The following is a 15,683-nucleotide window of genomic DNA, read 5'->3' as shown; positions in this document are numbered from 1 at the left end:
AGGGCACCATGTGCTTCTGCCGACGCCCAGGTGGGTGTGCACACACGCGCCTCGCACGTGACTTGCAGGGGGGACGTGAAACCCTCGTGGGTGGGGGGGCGGGAGGGCTCGTGCCACTCGCGTGGGGGACCTGAAACCCTCGTGTGACGGGTGCGGGGGGGGGGGCGGGAGCGCTCATGCGACGGGTGCGGCTGCTGCCAACCCGCTCGTGCAACTCGCACGAGGGCCGAGACGCCCCCCCCCCGGTCCCCCCCCAACTCGTGCGACTCTTGCACGAAGGCCCCGACCCACCTTGGCTCCCGCTGCTGCTGCCCCCTCCCGCCCCTTGCACACGCGCCTCCCCCGCACGCGCGTGATCCCCCCCGCACGCGCTGACCCCCCCCCGCACGCGTGTCCCCCTGCTCACGCCCCCCCTTGCACACACGCGCCCCCCCTCGCACGCACGCCCCCCCTGCACGTGCACCCAGCCCCCCATCACACACGTGCCCAGCCCCTTGTGCAACCCCTTTGCACACGTCCCGCCCTGCACGCGTGCCCCCACCCCGCACCCTCACCCCGCCTCGCACGCGCGCCCAGCCCCCCATGCCTCCCCGGCACACACATCCCCCTTCACACATGCGCCCAGCACCTTGTGCACCCCCTTTGCACATGTCCCCCCCTTGCACACGTGCCCTCCCCGCACCCCCCCTCACACGCACGCCTAGCCCCCCCGCACACACATCCCCCTTCGCACATGCGCCCAGCCCCTCGTGTGCCCCCCCTCGCACTCCCCCCGCCCCCCTCACACACGCATCCCCCCTCGCACATGCATCCAGCCCCTCGTGTGCCCCCACGCACGCCCCCCACCCCCCTCGCACACGCGTCCCCCCCTTTGCACATGCGCCCAGCCCCTTGTGCACCCCCTTCGCACACGTCCCCCTGCACATGTGCCTCCCTCGCGCACACGCCCCCCCTGCACGTGCCCCCAGCCCCCCATCGCACACGTACCCAGCCCCTCGTGCACCTCCCCGCACACGCGCCCCCCCTCGCACGCATGCCCAGCCGCTCGTGTGCCCCCTCGCACACGCGTGTCCCCCCCGCATACCTCCCGTGCCCCCCTCGCACGCGCGTCTTGCCCCCTCCTCGCGCCCATCCCACCATGCTGCCCGCAGCTCTGCGCCTGCCCCGACACCGACGCCTTCGGGCTCCTCTGCCACAAGCTGCTCCGCGACCCCGACTTCGTCTGGGGCGGCCCTGTGGGGCGGGGGCTGCCCGTGGGGCAGTGCCGTGGGGCCAGGGGCTGCCCATGGGGCGGTGCCGTGGGGCCAACCCCCTCGCGCCCCCCACACAGTGCTCATTCAGGTTCCTCTTCGACGGGGGGCAGGGCCCGGCCCAGTGGCGCTGGCCCCGCTGCCAGAGCCCCGTGAGTGCCGGGGGGCGCTATGTGGCGGGGGGGGGGGGGGTGATGGGGGTGCTATGGGGCAGGAGGGGGTGACGGGGGTTGCTATGGCGTGGGGGAGGGGGGTGCTCAGGGGCTGCTGGGGGGGTGCTATGGGCTGGGGGGAGGGTGGGGGGGCGTTATGGTCCTGGGGAGGGCGGCAGGGTGGCGCTGAGGGGCTCTTGGGGGGGGCTGTGGGGCGGGGGGCCGCTATGGGGCAGGGCAGGGTGGGGGAGGTGCTCATATGCCGTGTGTCACTCATTTGTCATGTGTCGCTTGCGTGTGGCTGCTGTACTGGCTCTGTCGCTCGCGTGTCACGTATCACTTGCATGTCACGTGTCGCTCGCGTGTGGCTGCCGTGCTGGCTGCCTCGCTCACGGGCTGCTTGCCCATCTCTCGCCCTGTCCTCGTGCCGCTTGCGTGTCTTTTGCCTGTCGCTCACCTGATTGACATGCTGTTGGCGTGTCGCTCAGGTCCTCCCCATGCTGTTGGTGTGTTGCTCGCCTCGCTGGCGTGCTGCACAGGCCGCAAGCATGCCATGGGCGTGTCGCTCACGTGCCACTGGCGTGTCGCGGGGCTCGAGGGGGACGCCGGGGTGCACAGCGCTGTGCACGTCCCCTGGAAGCGCGACCATGGCCCCCGCGATGCCGCCTGCTTCCAGGTGCGCCCCCCCCATGCACCCTCCGACACGCCACTGACACGCCACAAACACGCCATGAACACACCATGAACACGCCCCCACACACCACCGGTACGCCACCAACACAACCCCGCACGGCACCAAAACACCCCTGCACACCCTCGACACACCACCGACACGACCCCGCACGCCGCCGACACAGCCCCATGTGCGGCCATGCGCCCCCACATGCCACTGACACGCCCTCCCGTGCCGTCCACATGCTGACATGCCGCCAACATGACCCCACACGCTGCCGACACGCCCCCGACATGCCACCACATGCCACTGACACACCAACACACCCCCACATGCTGCCACACGCCCTTGCACGCCACCAACACAACCCCACACACACCAACATGACCCCCCACACGACCCCACACGACCCCACACGCCACCAACATGCCCCCGCAGGTCCCCACACACCTCCACACGCCCTCAACATGACCCCACATACCCCCACATGCCAACACGCCACCCACACGACCCCGCATGCCACCAACAGGACCCCACATGCCCCCACATGCCCCCACACGCCACTGACATGCCCCTGCAGGCCCCCTCACACCTCTACACACCACCAACATACCAACACGCCACCACCCACCGCCAACATGTCACCAACATGCCACCCACGCACTGATACACAGTAACATGCCAGCACCATGCTAGCGCTTGCTGATGCACTCTGATATGCACTAGTGATGCACTGCCACATGCTAACATGCTAGCACATGCTAGGAACATGCCAAGAACATGCCAGCAACATCCTGGTATCTCATGCCAATATGTTGGCACTGTGCTTGCGTGTGCTGACATGCTCTAATATACACTCACAACACATGGCATGCGCTAACACACTAGCACACACTAATAACACGCCAAGAACATGCCAGCAACATGCTGGTATGTGGTAACAACATGCCAGCACCACGCTAGCATGTGCTGACACGCAGTAATACACGCTATCACACGCTAGCGCTCTAATCCGCACTAACACGCTAACAACAAGCTGCTGTCCACAAACACGCGCTAACACACAGTAACGACAGCCCAGAGCCCCAGAGCCCTGTTCCCGGCGCCCGTGTGGCCCACGACGTGTCCGTGTTCCCCGTGGCGTGTTCTTGGCATGTCCTTAGCATGTCACATGTGGAAGGAAGAACTAAACTCAAGGCCAAGCTCCACCCCAGGGCACCCCAGAGCCCCGTTCCCGGTGCCCACGTGGCCCTCTGCCCCCTGCCGCATGTCCCTGCCCCCCGGTATGTGTCCTTAGCGTGTCCATAGCATGTCACGTGTGAGAAAACAAGCTAAACTCAAGGCCAAACTCCGCCCCAGGGCGTCCCAGAGCCCCGTTCCTGGCGCCCATGTGGCCCGGTGTCCCCTGCAGTGTGTCCGTGTCCCCCAGAGCATGTCCTTAGCGTGTTCTTAGCGTGTGCCGGGCGCAGGCATGGGCCGAATTCAAGGGGAAGCTGCAGCTCTGCTGCGCCCCCAACAAGAGCCCCGAGGTCGCCAAGGGGCCCAAGCACTCCCATCCTGACAGCCCTGAACCCCACAAGGCTCCTGCCCAACCCCGATCCCCGTGGTGAGCCCTGCACCCGCCGCGACACGGGCCCCGGCGTCTGGGAGAGGGGCCCAGGCATCCAGGGAAGGGGCCCAGGTGTCCGGGGAGGAGCCCAGGTGTCCAGGAGAGGGGCCCAGGTATCTGGGGAGGGGCCCAGGCATCCCAGGAAGGGCCCAGGTGTCCGGGAGGGGGACCCAGGGGTCCAGGAGAGGGGCCCAGGTATCTGGAGAGAAGCCCAGGTGTCTGGGAGAGGGGCCCAGGCATCTGTGTAGGGGCCCAGGTGTCCAGGAGGGGGGCCCAGGAATCCAAGGAGGGGTCCAGGTGCCTGGGCAAGCGGGCCCAGGCATCCAGGGAGGGACACAGGTGTCTGGGGAGAGGGGCCCAGGCGTCCGGGAGAGTGGCTCAGGTATCTGGAAACGGGCCCAGGCATCCGGGGAATAGGCCCATGCGTCCAGGGAAGGGGCCCAGGTGTCCGGGGAGGGGCCCAGGCATCTGGGAGAGGGGCCCAGGTATCTGGGAATGGGCCTAAGTATCTGGGGAGGGGCCCAGGTATCCAGGGAGGGGCCCAGGCATCCGGGGAGGGGCCCAGGCGTCTGAGAGAGGGGCCCAGGGATCTGGGAGAGGGGACCAGGCATCCGGGGAGGAGACCAGGCGTCCGAGCAAGTGGGCTCAGGTGTCTGGGGAGGGGCTCAGGTGTCTGGGAAGGGGAGCCAGTGTTAGAGAAATACTGTGAGAAAAACCTTGCAAATAGTTAACAAGACTCAAGGACAAGGGGGAGAGAAAAACAGTACTGCAAAGGATAACCAGCTCCGGCTAAAGAACCTTGATGAAACGACAGCACTTTGAAGATTGCGAGGGGTAGGTAAGACAAAAACAGCAGAATAACCCAGAAGTGACCTTAGGTTCATTAAGGCTTATTAACATATTAAACTTCACACCCCCTAAATGAATAATGAGATGGAAATGGCATGATAATGATGTTACCGCCTCTTCTTCGCTTCCTATGCTAATTAACAAGAATGTGAAAGCACAAGCACAGAGCGATTACCTGAGGTAATGAAATTGTAACCAATAGAAAGATTTGTATAAAATACTCCCTGAAAAGTGTGTATAAATCAAGAATGAGAGGGGGAGAAGGTGTGCTAGCTTTGTAGATTTGCCACCTCACACCCATCTCTGTGCAGAAATGAAATAAACAAGTATCTCGACCCTGTGTGTCTATGGTTGCCTGCACACCGGATAACTGAACCCAGATTTTGGGACAACAAGGCAAAAGGCACCTCACCATCACAAACATCAGCTTGCCAGCCTGCCAATGGCCTCTCAGGGCCTCAGGCAGCAGCAACCTCACAACAGCAAAGAGCAGCCCTGCAATCAGCACTGCACGAGCAGGCACTGCTTCACAAGACATCTCACAGGCACCAGCAGCAGCCAGCAGCCTGCCACTGACCGCTGATGCACAAGGCACAAGGCACCTCACAAGCCTGCCTACAGCTCTGCCCTACAACGCAGGGTGCCACAAGGGCCCTCACAGCCACCACCAGCACCAAGGGCCACAGCACTGGCAACGACGGCCTCAGCCACACGTCACCTCAGCACCACACACAGCAGCCACGCGCCTACCATTGCCTTCTGCGGCATGCCACTGGCACAACTCTAGCCACATCAGCACCACACCACCAAGAGCACCCATGCGCCTCACACTGGCCTCGAGGGCCTCACGCACAATGGACCTCATAAGCCTGCCCACAGCTCACCGCAATCACGCATGGCTGCACAAGTCACCTCACAACTACCAACAGCATCCAGGGGCCTGGCCCTGGCCTCCGAAGCACACAGCAACAAGGGACCTTACAGGTCCCCACAGAGCACTGGCCTAGCAGACACTCTGCCACAAGCAGCCTCCCAGCAACTAGCAGCAGCAAGCGCCACAGCCTTGCCAATCAGAGCCTCGGGCACAACTCACCTCACAAGCACAAATTGCAGCCAGGGGCCAAGCACTGACCGAGCACGCACTGCTCCACGAGTCGCCTTGCACAGACACTAACAGCAGCCACGTGCCTGCCACTGCCCACTAAGGCACGCACACACAAAGCACCTCAGCACAAAGCCTGCTTACACCTCTGGCCTCTCAGCCACTGTGCCACAAGCGAGCAGAACCAGCCACTGCACCAACGGCCAGAGCACTGCCAAGGAGGGCCTCACACCAAAGTCGCCTCACAAGCCCACAGAGCTGCTGCGGGCCTAGCATGGCCCTAGCACGCACTGCTGCACAAGTCACCTGGCAACAACTGACGACAGCACCTGACAAGCACTGCCCGCAAAGGCACTGCACCACAAGCCAGCTCCCAAGCACTAGCAGCACCCACAGCCTGACACCCAAGTGTCAGCCCAAGTGGCTACAGCTTAGTGGCACAGACAGGGAAGCTAAGGTTGCTCTTTAGACCCTCCAGCAGACATTCAGCTCTTCTAGAGACCCCAAGCTCCAGCACTGCTCCCTCTGAGGGCAGGTGCAGCTGCTCCTGCTGCCTGCAGCAACATTGTTGGCCCTAGGGGGACCTTGTCTTCAACTGCCCTTCTAGCACATAGCTGGAGAAGGCTTCCCACTCCCAGCAGAGCAATGATGCTCCAAGCAGAGCTTTGTCTCACCTTGTGCTAGGTTTAATCTAACACTCACCAACTCTGCAAGAGCTGAAATGGCAAAATGAGCTTCAGCATCTTTCTTCCCCCAATCCCCTTCTGGTTTACAGCCATGTCAGCTGCCTGCATTGGAGGTGATTTCCTGACAGATCACTTCTTAATTTGGAGCTGAGTGAGCAGACAGCGAGGGACTGTGAAATTTAACATCAGAGAGCGCTGAATGCAGATTTCCAGATAGCAAGGCCTCCAGCTGGTGCTGCATAGGGGGATCTTTCCACTGCGGGCACCCAAATACCCTGCTTGGCTCTGGGGGCAGACTGCTGCCAGCACAGAGCCACCTTCCCAGTGCTGTCCTGCATGGAAGCCTACTTGGTACCCTCAAAGATGCCTCCTGCTCCCCAGGCAGAGGAGGAGGTTGTGCAGGATGAGTGGATGTCCCTGTCCTGCTGTGCCCACATGTTGCTCAATGTGGCTGTCTCACAGCAGTGCTGTGCCATGCTGTGGCACGTCAGTGGTCACTGCAGTGTGAGTGACTCTCTCTTCTTACCTCCTGCAGCAGTAATTGTGATCTGGACTACAATCTCTACAGGGATGACTTCCCATACTGGTGAGTGTGGCCTCCCAGGCCTGGGATGTGCTGATTGCATGTGGGTTGGCAAATGATCACAGCTCTGTTGACTGATAGCAGTGAGCTGGGTGTCCCAGGCTGGCAGCCCCAGGCATCTGTTCCCCACTTCTAGGAGAAGTTTAGCAGGACTGCCCTCTTCAAGGAACACCTGTACCCAGACTCCTGGGGCTGCATACCTTGAGGGTGGAGCAGCTGGGACAGGGACAGTGTGTTGGCCTGCTCCAGCAAGGGGCAAGGCCAGGGTAGGCACTGTGACCTCCTGTAATGCAGGCGTACCTTTGCCTGGCACAATCCCTCACCCGTCAGTTTTGCCTGAAGGAACAGAGCCAGAGATGTTAACCTGTCCTGCTGCCATGCCTTCTAGGCCCTGCTCACACTGCTGTGGTTTTGTGCTCTTGTAGGGTATATGAGTACCAGAAGATCCTGCCCCTCATTAACCGCATCCCTGTCAAGGCCAGACGAACTCATGTTGGGGCAGGAGGCAAAAGCAGTCTAAGTCCCCAGCCTGGGACGAGGAGCAGCACCAGATCCATGACAGGACGCACAAAGTGTAAGTGTTATGTGGCCTGGGTAGAAGGGAAGGAGCAAGGTGATAGTTCCATTAAGCCCTTGAGGATGCTGGAAGCATTTTGGTGATCACAGAGGTTGGGGATTTGCTCATGGAGGCAAGATTGTGCTGTGGGGGGGAGAAACACAGTGACACAGACTCACAAAGTATCAGTTCCCCTGGTAGTTGCTAAGCCACAGAGGCCTAGGCTATGTTTCTTGATGCTTGACAGCAATGCCTGTGCCTGAATTGCTCAGTGCTAACCTTGCGGCTGTGAGTCCCCTGCTCCAGCAGAGAAACAGTCCATCCTGGGCTGGCTGCCTGTCTGGGGGCTGTCTCCTGAAACCGTTGCCACTGCCCAGAGATGCGATTGCCCTGGGAAGACTGAAGGAGCCTGGTGGGAGGATGCTTTGGAGCATGCTGCCCCCGGATTGTGAATTCCCCTGGCTCTGCTTTTTCCCTGTCTGGGACTCTAACAGCTCCTCTGCCCACACTGCCTGTAGTGCGGTCCGAAGAGCTGCATTCGATCAAAGGGGAGCTGAGTCAGATCAAGGCACAGGTGGACAGTCTGCTGGAAAGCCTGGACAGCATGGACCAGCGGAGAGACCGTCTCTCAGGTGAGGGGATGTTATACATGTCATACTTAATCATGATGGGGAGAATCCCAGCTGGCTCTGACGTCCATGTGTCTGTACAGAGCTTGTACAAGGCCAGCCTGCAGGTACAAGGAAGCCTGGATGCCAAAGTGTGAGCCTAACCCTGAGTAGGAGCTGCCAGGCAGTGTGAAGTTGAGGGGTGGGCACCATCTCTGCATGCAAGGGAGTGAGCTTGGCTTCCAGAGCCTGCTGGAAAATTCCCTGGGCCTCCATCCTTCCTAGTAATGGGAAAGCTGACCACAGACTTTTGGCATCATGGAGTTTTACCCCCTGCCCTGCAAGGATGAGACTAATGTTCTGCTCAGGCACTCCAAGTTTTTGCAGTCTCTGTCCCTGCAGGATCAAAGGAGATCGAGAAGAAAAGGGTCGAAGTGGGTGCAGAGTTGCCATCCCCAGCAGGAGAGGGGCCACGGGAGCCCCAAGGGAAGGAGGGATCCAGAGCTGATGGGCACAGTGACCTGCGCAACATCGACAGTGCAGAAGAGAGCACAGACACTGAGGAGACGGTAAGGCCAGGGCCAGCTTTTGTACTGGGAGGCAGGGTGCACCGTGGCCCTAGTTATCTCCTTTACAAAAACTTATTTCTGCTTGAGCCTGGATATCTCTGCCCTGGGGTTTGTGAGGGTTTGGTGGGCTTGGAGGAGGATTCAGAGCTGACCTACTGCATAACTCTGCACTATGAGGTGTAGGAGCAAGTGCTGTGTTGTGCTGATGTGCAGCCATAACCAGTGCCTAGATGCTGGAGGAGCCCTTAGAAGGGACTTCTTGGTTGTGGCCCTGCCACTGCCTGTATGGGCTCTGCTGGGATATGCCCGGAGTGGAGGAGATGCCTAAGCAGTATGGCTGTCCCTGCCCTGGGGTTCTAGGGCACCTGAACTGCCCTGTCGTGCCGTCTAGGGCTACAACTTTTGTAGGTTTGGGAAAGGCCCAAGGAAGATGGTGATTTTTGCCCGTGCAGTTTATGGCCCTTTACCAGGCCTGTGGCCAGCCCTCCCCATGCTGATTGCTACCAGGACCACTCCTGCTCAGCCTAGACTGGCCCTTGCCAGCACGCCAGGTCCAGGGCACAGCTTTGGCTCCTAGGGCCTGTGCTCTGCAGCACTAGATCAAGCTGTGTTCCCAGGATATGTTTGTGCCCAGGGTCCTTAGGAACATGGAGATAGAGCTGGCCCTTTTCTGGAGCCCTGAACCAGCATAGCCACAGGAGCTCCTGCCCCACAGCAATGCTGATCAAGAGAGCCAGGCAGGGCAAATGAGCAGACAGCCCCTGCCCCATACCTGTGCATCATGCAGCTAACAGCTGTGAGTGTCTTACTCCAGCAGTGCAGGGGTTAGCCCAAGGTGCAAAAACCATCAGCATGCAAATATCCTTTATCAAAGCTGTTCAACGCAACAAGCACCTGCAGCTGCTTCTCACATGTGCCTCCTCTGAGCTTTGAGTCAGAGGTAGCCATCTGCCAGGGAGGCTGCACTTTCCCATGTAATCACACAGCCCTGTGGGGCTGTGGGATCCCAGCTGCTGCGATGATGTGCAGTGTTGGCAGCATCTGCTCTGTGTCATTTGGACTCAGCACCTTCAGCTCTCTTTGCTCCAGCAGTGCAGGATCTTGGGGTGACCGACAGGCTGGTGACAATGGGAGTGGAGATAACCACTTGTGGCTCTCTCAGTACCTGCAAAGATACTGCAGCCAGAAGGAGGATGGGGAAGCAGGGACTGTGGCCAGGCTAGGGCTAGGGAGCCACCCGCTCTGTTGGGACACTTCTCTGGTGGCTCCCTGTCATGAGGAGTGGAAGGGGTGTCCAGAGAAAACAGTGGTGGCCTGTGGCCAGCTGTGACAAGGAGGCTGGAATTAGTCAGTCCTAAAAATACCCCCTGCTCTCTGATCGCCTCATACAAGCTATGCCTGAGTGGGCAGACCTGCCTTTACCCACCTGAGGCAGAAATGGGCTCATGAGTTGGAGGGTGCCACTGGTCTCTGGGCATGTGGTGGCACAGGCATCCATTTCCCCAGGCAGGCTGCCTTGGGATGCCCGTAGATGCCAGTGCAGGCTGCTACGCCCCCCACCCTGCTACCCTGAGGGCACACAGCAGCAGGCACTGTTTCCTGGCCAGCTCACTGCAGAGCCCTATCTGGCTGCAGCTGTGATGCTGGCAAAGCCTAGGCTGACTTGTCAGCTGGGCACAGTGATGATCTGTGGCTCTTGCGCCCTGTGCAATACAGAGAGAAGAGCTTGAGGCTGCTTTGGCACTGAGACTGTTAGGGGTGATTCCAGGCTCCCTCCCTTGTCTCTGCGGTGGAACAGGCACGTATGCACAGGCCATGGTGCTGCTGCGCACTGTGCTGGGCAGGTGATGTGTCTGGTTCTGCCGACAGGGCCAGAGGGCTCCTCATGGAAAGGCCATGCTGTATGTTTTTTCTTGCAGATGAAAAATCACACATCAGACCTCGAGGGGAGTCAGTAAATGGACTGGGATACCGTGGCCTTCCTGGTGGGCCAGCAGTTCCTGTCTTGTGTTGTCTTTCTTTTGAGGCCTACACCTAATGCCACACGTGATGTGAAGTACCCACTGTCAGCACTCATGCCTAGCATGGGCATCCCCTGCCACTGTTGTCAGCAGCCCCATGTCCCGCTCCTACGAGACTTTGGCCTGCTGTGGTAAGAGAAGCCTTTGTGTTTGCGCTTTTTTTTCCCCCCTCCTTTCTGTTTTTAGACTAGGGATAAATAAATGTGTACGGAGGGAGGGAGGGTTAGAGGGTAGAAGCAGAAAGAATCATGTCCCAAAGGAACATCAGTGTTGAGCAGAAATCTAGGCCACCTTGTGAGCAAGTGTCCTCCCTCTTCTCGCACTGTGCTGCCAAGGGAGCAAGGAGGCCCTGGAGCTTGGTGCAGCACACTGTATCACAAAGGACCCAGCACCATTAGCTCTCCCCGTGCCAGGCACTGCACCAACGCCTCTGTGTGCTACACAGTTCACATGTCAGCCTCCTGTGCCCTGAAAGCATGTCCTCAAGCCTGCCCTTCCCACAGCCCTTGTCTGCGCACTTTGAGCCCCACAGGGAACTTGTGCCAGCCATGGCACTGTGTGGCCTCTCAGAAAGTGTGGCCTCTCAGAAAGTTCAGCGGGTGCCAGTACAGCAGGCCAAGGCGCTCAGAGCTGCATTGGCATCATGTCGTGACAACCCCTGTGCGGTCGTCCTTCTGCTGTACCATCAGAGGCTGTGCACATGAGTACCACCCTGAGGTGGCTCCAGGGGGCCTTAACAGCAAGGGCTGAGTGTTTCCAAACAGGGAGCTTGGTCTGAGCTCAGCCTCAGCGCTGGCAGACGAATGCAGAAGGCTGGTGTAAGCTATAGTTTTCCACCTGTGTCACTGGCATCACAAAACAGGGCAAAGTTGCAGCTCTGTCTCTTCTGGGAGGTGACAGGTTGGAAATACCCCTCATTGCTTATGGGAGGCCCAGTCATCAGGAACTGCACATGGAAGGGGCCTTTGCACCCTCTCCTGTTTGGTCTGGCAGCTCCCTGCAGTTCAATGCCAGCAGCCTAGTGGGGTGTAGTGCAAGCCCAATTGCTGCCAGTCACCCACACTCACAAATGGGTCGTCTTTGTTGGTCACTCCTTGACTGTTCTCTGCTGTGCTACCCGACAGCATTTGCAGTCACCAGGACTCCCACTGAGCAGCTTTGTCACCAATAATGGGAGGTGTTTGCTTTGCCATCAGGCACGTTTTGGCTGTGTAGACAGTGGCAGGAGAGTGCTTTGGGACTTATCTTCAGCCAAGGAACTTGTGGTCCCTTTCATTCTCCATGTTCTGCAGAGTTGTATCTTATTTCAATGTCTCTCATTTCTAGGTTGTCCTTCTCTTGCTGGTAGGAAATTGTTCTGTATTTCTAATTTGCCTTGGTAACAGAGTGTATTGTATTGGAAGGAAAACAAAATAAAATTTATATTTCTTTTCTCTGGTTATTTGAGTGTGATGTACTTTTTAACAAGCTTAAATGCACCTGCTTTTCTGCATCCATGAGAGAATGACTTTGCCAAGCAGCTGCCACACACAGTCCTAGGATATACTGTGCAGTATATACTGGCTACTTCCTTGGAAAGTAGCCCACATGGGCTACTTCTGCCCATGTGGCAGAAGTGGCATTAAAGAGAGCAGGCCTCTGAGTCCTCCATGGATGCACATGTGCACTGGGGGCTGCTCAAGGAAGCAAAGGTTTCTTGAGCTGGATCCACATGGTCTCAGGCAGGTGGAAGGTGTGGGAGGTGCCATTGCAGCTCCTGGGTGCATGTGATTAAAACTGAAATCTTAACACTTTCTACGGGTGTACAGTCAGCAACAGGCATGTGGCAGACTTGGATTGACCAGCCTAGCTGTGCAACTGGTGCTGGGCCTGGCCCAAGTGCAGGAGTGTCTGAACACTACACTTTGTGTGGTTTCTACTCCAGCTCCCCAGTCGAGCCCAAGCCTCCCATGGACCTGCGGGAAGGAAACAATGACAGCAAGAAGAGCCACACAGCTGCCCCGCAACTCAACATGGGCTCCTGTGACTTCACGGTTTTAGGAGGAAGAGGATTAAGGCACCCTCCTAGCCTTCAACTGAGTGCTTTTCATGCTGCCTGATTAAAAGTAGCTGCAGCATTTATTACTCCCAGGACCAAGCATGGTGTGAAGCTGCCTTGGGCTTTGGCTGTCCTGTAACCCTAGGCTGGTACCAGCCTGGTTTCTCTTAGGCTCTATGTTACTGCTATCCATCGCCCCCCACTCTGAGACTGTACTAGTTATCCCCAGTCCACAAAGTAATTTGCTCGGCTGTGAGATTGTAAGCAGCTGCTTTGTCCGTAGATGAGCATCCACTGCACTCCCAGCTCCGCTCCCATTCACCTGCCCAGAGCTCACTGCAGCAATGGTGCAGTATGGGCATAGGTGTGACAACCCAGCCCTGCTGAGTCACAAGACCAACCACAGCTTGGCTTTTTTGCATGAACATGAAGTTGGCGTTCTCAGTGGAAACACATTTGTCACCGTCTTTGCCCAGGATATTCCTTCTCAATGGGCTGAGGCAAACCTCAGTGTCCTAAGGCTGGTGCAGCATGATGCAGCTGGCCTGACAGGACCAGCTCCGCTCCATCCCCAGTGACAACTCAAAGCTCAGAGTCTGGCAAGTCAGTGCCCATCTGCCTCTGCACCTCCCTGCTACCATTGCCCGCAAGATTCTGCCTTGCATCAGCCCAAGCATCTGACAGCACAATGCACAAGAAAAGTTGTTCCTGGGCTGCGCACAGCCCTGCTTGGCCTCAGTGCTGCTCTCTCCTTGTGACAACCCAGGGCCAGGGCACCTCCTTGGTTCATGGGACAGCTCAGCACAACAGAACCAGGAGGGAGTCAAGTGTGACTCCTGCTACTTGTTTTCCAAAAACAGTTTGGGGTTTGATGGGGAAAAAAAGGGCCACTTGAGTGAGCTGTGCTCCTGGCAGAAAAACAACCTCCCTGCAGTGCCTGGCCCAGGCCACTTCTGTGCTCAGTGGTAAGGGCAGCCCTGATCTCAGGTCTTGCCTGAATCAGGAACAGAGGTAGACTACATTGGGCAAAATTTGCTGCTGTAGTTGCCACTTCTAACACCAAGTTGCACATAACCAGGAGCCAACAGAGGAATGTCCAAGTGTGTGTGCAGAGCCCCCTTTTTGTGAAGGACCGAGCCTGCTGCTTGGCAGTCAGTTGGACAAGTAGCCATGGACTAGCGGTGCCAGGCAAATGAGCACATCCTTCAATGTCTTGCTGGCAGACCCAAGTGGGCCAAAGACTCATCAGAAAAGCTAGGTTTATTATATATATTAAAAAAAAAAAACAAAATAACAAAAAACATCCAAAACATGCCTCTCACCACCCCGAAGCACTGTCCAGGCAAGTCTCTGTATACAAAGTCCAAGCAACGCACAGGCTGTAGTGATAGATGGTTCCTGCCAGGGCTGCTCGAGTCCTGCTGTGTGGATGGTTGTGGTGGGGTGTTGGTAATGGACAGGCTGGGCATGGCAGTCTCATCCTTGGCACCAGGGCCACCTCCAAGCTTTGGGCCTTGGTGAGTCCAGGGGTGACCTAGTAGACTCTGGTGGGCTCCCGCAGCGCAGGTGGCTGACTGGGGGGCTCCAGCAGGTGCGAAGATGCACTTGGGGAGATCCAGTGGTTAAATCAGCTGATCTGAGCAGTGTGGGCAGTCCCTTGGGGGGGTGTCCAGGAGCACTCCAGTGGTGTGGAGGGGTGGGGGGCACAGGCAGCCTCTGACAGCTGAGGTGATATGGGGTCCACTCCGCAGCAGCTCAGGCAATGTGTGTGTGTACAGGGGCTGCTTTTGGGGGGCTTAGGTGGTATGAAGGCTGCTAAAGGTGGGGGGGGGCCTCTAGCAATATGGATGGGCTGCTCAGGCAGGAGTTGGGGTGCTCTGGGACATCTGCGGTGTTGTGAGGGGCTGCTCAGGAAGGCTCTGGGGGTCTCTGGCAGTGGAGGCAGCTGCTCGGCTGGACTCCAGCAGGCTCGGGCAGCGGGGGGCTGCTCCGGAGAGGCCTCTGGCAGTGCAGGGGGACAAATCCGGGGGCTCTAGCAGTACGAGGCCACTCTGCTGGCCTCTGGGGCCTGCGGCAGCAGAGGGGGCTCTTCAGGCCAGCTGAGGCAGTGGAAGGGGTGGCACGGCACCGGGCAGTGCGCAGGAGGCTCTGTCGCAGCACGGGGTAGAGGTGGTGGCAGCCATCGAGGCCGAGGCACAGTGCCTAGGCCCAGCTGTCAGGGGGGCTGCCCTGGCCGCAGCCCAGCAGCCCTGACACCTGGTTGAGGGAGGGCAGTAGGGCCACAGTGAGGAGGGTGGCGGCACGGCGCTCCTTGGCCTCACTAGGCTGCAGGAGCCAGGAGGTGGCGGCAGCGCCAGGTGGCCGGCACAGGGCGCAGCCCACCGCCAGGTCATACATCTCTATGCTGGCGTCGGCAAGCACCAGCATGGCGGCGCTGATGGTGGCGGCCAGGGCGGAGCTGCCGTCCTGCAGCAGCAGCATGCTGATGGTGAGGCACGCGTGCGGGTAACGTGCCAGCCGCACCGCCGGCTCCAGCGCCTTGTGCAGCGCCGCCACCACCTCGCGCGCCGCCGCCCACGCCCAGCGAAGGGCATGTGCCGGAACTTGCACACCAACCGCCCCGCCACTGCTGCCTCGAATGGGCCCCGGGTGGCGCGCAGCACCTTGGTGCCGCTCGCCAGCTCCACGTAGGCCAAGCCCTCAGCCTGGCTCAGCAGCCCCATGTGTGTGAACAGCGGCCGCAAGGCGCACGGGTCCCGCACCTCCTCCTCCTCCTCGGCCGCCGCCGCTGCCCACACCTCTGGTAGCTGCGACTCATCGGAGCCCTGCAGGCGGCGGTGATCCAGTGGCATCCTCCAGCTGGCCGCCCCGCGAGGGAAGCAGGGAAAGAGGGAGGGAGGGAGGGAGGAGCCCGGCCCGGCCCGGCCCCCAAGCACAGCCAGCGGCGCATGCGGCAGGCAGCCTTTATTAGCCGAGTTGAACCCCCC

At 59.2% G+C, this 15,683-nt stretch overlaps 1 pseudogene; it reads right to left on the bottom strand.

The window, feature by feature from the left end:
- Positions 1-14,552: 14,552 nt before the first annotated feature.
- Positions 14,553-15,548, bottom strand: LOC134149731 (exosome complex component MTR3-like; annotated as a pseudogene).
- Between the last annotated feature and the right edge of the window lie 135 nt (positions 15,549-15,683).

Source organism: Rhea pennata, chromosome 21 (genome assembly GCF_028389875.1).
Source record: "Rhea pennata isolate bPtePen1 chromosome 21, bPtePen1.pri, whole genome shotgun sequence".
Classification (NCBI taxonomy): Eukaryota; Metazoa; Chordata; class Aves; order Rheiformes; family Rheidae; genus Rhea; species Rhea pennata.
This window is presented reverse-complemented; position numbering and strand designations above follow the sequence as displayed.